This window comes from Phyllobates terribilis, unplaced genomic scaffold (assembly GCF_046119375.1).
Source record: "Phyllobates terribilis strain yellow unplaced genomic scaffold, ASM4611937v1 Scaffold_8__6_contigs__length_399053987, whole genome shotgun sequence".
Lineage (NCBI taxonomy): Eukaryota > Metazoa > Chordata > Amphibia > Anura > Dendrobatidae > Phyllobates > Phyllobates terribilis.
The window spans coordinates 168,151,802-168,156,689 of record NW_027362768.1 but is presented as its reverse complement, the minus strand read 5'-3'; positions in this window follow the sequence as shown (position 1 = coordinate 168,156,689).

Genomic DNA, 4,888 nt, shown 5'->3' with positions numbered 1-4,888 from the left:
GCCTGTCTTACTTTTCATTCATTGTATCTCATCATCTTACTACAGACACAAAAGTATCAACTACAAGTCATCAGAATGTGAAAAGAGATTCACTGGGGCCTCCTAGTGCTGGCTGTATCAGGCTTTATACACACAGAGGGTTTTTGGAGGGGGTCCGCAACAAATAACGCCTGAAATATCGCATCAAAGATGCTTGAAAGACTCTACTTATTCGTTTCCATCGTAAAACCCCTTTGGTCGTCGTATGTTGGGTGTTTTTTTTTCCGCTTCAGGTTTCGAAAAATGTCTGATGGGAGAAAACAAAGTGCACATCACTTCTATGAAGCAACTCCTGATGGAGAATGCTCCAAAAAAGGCACTGTCCAATCAAAAGGCTGAAAAGAAAAGAAACGCTCCAGGAAAAGAAAACCAAAACCAATTAATGAAATGGAAAAACTTCTCCAAAATCTCCACAAAGAAGGAGCATTTCCTGAAGCTGTTTCCATTAGAGAACTCCTCATTTTTGGCCACCTTAAAAAACTTTGCGTGCCCATAGCCCAAGTCTAATGGATGGAGCTGCGATCAAAAAACAAAGATGTCGGTTCCATAAACGAATACTCTCAGTTGTTACGGTGTCTCCCATTGACTGTAAAGAGGAAATGTCCACTCTCCTGACTGTAAAAAGTACTTTAACTCGGCATAATATCAAAATTCAGAAATATCTTTTTTCTTAAACTCTGCATGTTGCTGGTTCCTCTGTCATTCTTCCAGGAAACAAATAAATAAACTGAGCATTATGTGAATAGGGCGTCTCTATATGGTCTGAAACAGTACTGCTTGGACAGTGCTGCTGTGTAGGGAAACGCAACCTTAGGAAGGGGAATAGCAACAACTTATTCTTATACATTTCCAAGAGGAATAACAGAGGAACGTCATAATGCAGAGTCATAGAAAAGATGCTCCAGAATTGGCATTTCATGTGGAAGTAATCAGACAGACATGTCTGGAGAGCTAATAGGTGCCTTAATGGAGAATGAACAAGCACAAGAAGCTGGCACCGGACCCCCACATACTGTACCTAGGTCAGTGGGGGAATGTTTGGTACGCAGGGGATGTTTGGTGACAGGAGGGGGATGCTTGGTACATAGAGAGGATGTTTCGCGCACAGGGGGGATGTTTGGTACATGGGGGGGTGTTTGGTACACAGGGGGATGTTTAGTACATGGAGAGATGTTTGGTACACAGGGGAATGTTTCGCACACGGGGGGGATGTTTGGTACATGGGGGGTGTTTGGTACACGGGGGGATGTTTGGTACACGGAGGGATGTTTGGTACACGGGGGGATGTTTGGTACACGGAGGGATGTTTGGTGCACGGAGGGATGTTTGGTACACGGAAGGATGTTTGGTACACGGAAGGATGTTTGGTACACGGGGGGATGTTTGGTGCACGGAGGGATGTTTCGCACACGGGGGGATGTTTGGTACATGGGGGGATGTTTAGTATACGGGGGGATGTTAGGTATATGGGGGGATGTTTGTTTGGTACACGGAGGGATGTTTGGTACATGGGGGGATGTTTAGTATACGGGGGGATGTTAGGTATATGGAGGGATGTTTGTTTGGTACACGGAGGGATGTTTGGTACACAGGGGAATGTTTAGTACATGGAGAGATGTTTGGTACACAGGGGGATGTTTCGCACACGGGGGGGATGTTTGGTACATGGGGGGTGTTTGGTACACGGAGGGATGTTTGGTACACGGGGGGATGTTTGGTACACGGAGGGATGTTTGGTACACGGGGGGATGTTTGGTACACGGAGGGATGTTTGGTACACGGAAGGATGTTTGGTACACGGGGGGATGTTTGGTACATGGGGGATGTTTGGTACACGGGGGGATGTTTGGTGCACGGAGGGATGTTTCGCACACGGGGGGATGTTTGGTACATGGGGGGATGTTTAGTATACGGGGGGATGTTAGGTATATGGGGGGATGTTTGTTTGGTACACGGAGGGATGTTTGGTACATGGGGGGATGTTTGGTACACGGGGGATGTTTGGTACACGGAAGGATGTTTGGTACATGGGGGGATGTTTGGTACACGGAAGGATGTTTGGTACATGGGGGGGATGTTTGGTACACGGGGGGATGTTTGGTACATGGGGGGGATGTTTGGTACACGGGGGGATGTTTGGTACATGGGGGGGATGTTTGGTACACGGAAGGATGTTTGGTACATGGGGGGGATGTTTGGTACACGGAGGGATGTTTGGTATACGGGGGGATGTTTGGTATATGGGGGGATGTTTGGTACATGGGGGGATGTTTGGTACACGGAGGGATGTTTGGTATACGGGGGGATGTTTGGTATATGGGGGGGATGTTTGGTACACGGAGGGATGTTTGGTTCAAAGGGGGAATGTTTGGTACATGGGGGATGTTTGGTACACGGGGGGATGTTTGGTATACGGGGAGGATGTTTGGTATATGGGGGGATGTTTGTTTGGTACACGGAGGGATGTTTGGTACACGGAGGGATGTTTGGTACATGGGGAGGATGTTTGGTACAGGGGGGGATTTTTGGTACAGGGGGCGGTTTTGGTACATGGAGGGATGTTTGGTACATGGGGGGGATGTTTGGTATACGGGGGGATGTTTGTTTGGTATGGGGGGATGTTTGGTACACAGAGGGATGTTTGGTACATGGGGGGGATGTTTGGTATACGGGGGGATGTTTGTTTGGTATGGGGGGATGTTTGGTACATGGAGGGATGTTTGGTACATGGGGGGATGTTTGGTACATGGGGGGGATGTTTGGTATACGGGGGGATGTTTGTTTGGTATGGGGGATGTTTGGTACATGGAGGGATGTTTGGTACATGGGGGGGATGTTTGGTATACGGGGGGATGTTTGTTTGGTATGGGGGGAATGTTTGGTACATGGAGGGATGTTTGGTACACGGGGGGATGTTTGGTACACGGGGGATGTTTGGTACATGGGGGGGATGTTTGGTACATGGGGGGAATGTTTGGTACATGGAGAGATGTTTGGTATGGGGGGAATGTTTGGTACATGGAGGGATGTTTGGTACACGGGGGGATGTTTGGTACATGGAGAGATGTTTGGTACACGGGGATGTTTGGTACATGGGGGGATGTTTGGTACACAGGGGGATGTTTGGTACATGGGGGGGATGTTTGGTACACAGGGGGATGTTTGGTACATGGGGGGGATGTTTGGTACACGGGGGATGTTTGGTACATGGAGGGATATTTGGTACATGGAGGGATATTTGGTACACGGGGGGATGTTTGGTACACGGGGGGATGTTTGGTACATGGGAGGGATGTTTGGTACACGGGGAATGTTTGGTACATGGGAAAAATGTTTGTTACACGGAAGGATATTTGGTACATGGGATATTTGGTACATGTGGGGATGTTTGGTACACGGGGGGATGTTTGGTATGGGGGGGATGTTTGGTACATGGAAGTATGTTTGGTACACGGGGGGATGTTTGGTACATGGGAAGAATGTTTGGTACACGGAAGGATATTTGATACATGGAGGGATATTTGTTACATAGGGGGATGTTTGGTACACGGAGGGATATTTGGTACATGCTTATTTCACCTGCATTGACGTTGTACTCTGTGATCCTCTTGTGTAATGCACAGACGCCAGTTGTCCTAAAGAATGTGAGAGTCTTTATGCAGCAGCCGCCATCTCTGGCACCATCCCGATAACTTCCCTGTACCCTTGTAGGTCATCTGCAAATGTCTGGTCAAAGTGGTCAAATCCATTAAGGTTAATGGGGATTTTGCATCCTACATCCACCCTGTAAGGCATGCTGCTGTATGTAGGAATGATTGCATAGAACGCTATAGATTCAGTATATAAACTCTATGGACATGTGTAAATGCGGATTCATGAACATGGCCGTAACCTTTAGATAACTGTGATAAAATGCACATTATGTGCCACAATCAGAGACCCTGTTTAGGATCCCTATAGCTGAAAATATAGGCCCCTAAAGGTATCCAGATGTCCATAGCTGCAAAAGAGGGGGTTTCACTGTGCACCTGGGGGTACCTGCCTTTTAGTATCCCTATGGGTGACCTGGAATGGTCTGAGGAGCACCTGCAACCAATAGGTAATGGCGCTTATGCTGCTCTCAGGTTTGATGGCAAAAACTTGGTGACAGATTTTTTTAAATAATTGAATAATGGCACAACCTAATATCGTAATCTGGGTCCGGTGGTTTTCCAGGAGGTGTGAAACTCCCAGCATATGCTGGCAATTACTCACAGCTTTCAGACCAACTAAATTCCCCAAACTGCATTCCTCCAGCTGTTGCAGAACAACAACTTCCATCATTCCCCAAAGCTGACATGCTGGGAGCTGTAGTTTCACACCAATGGACCCTTAGAGCAGGTTCAGAAGGTCGTAGGTTCTCTCATCTGAGATAATGGAGCTGATTATGCAAATGTCTGATCAGAGTTTGATCACAGTGTGATACGATTGTCTCGGATGAGGAGAAGATGGAGAAAAAAAGTCTCTATTTCTCCATTGTCGGTGCCCGGAAATTGGAATGCACTCAGAGATCATCCGAGTGCAGTCCCATGATTTACACACACTTATTGATTTAAATTGCCAAGAGCGATGCAAATATCGGATCAAACTCAAGCATGCAGCGATTTTTTCCTTGGACAGACTCTGTTCAAGAAAAAAATTGGACATGTGCACAGCCCCATAGAATAACATTGGTGAAAGTATGATCCTATGTTTTTGCACTCGGACCAAAGATTCGGTCGTGTCCACCTAGCCTTACACAAAGTCATAATTAAGTGTGCCATTCTTGCAGTCTCTTATCTTCTGTTCTATTTCCTTGTCTGGTTCCTGC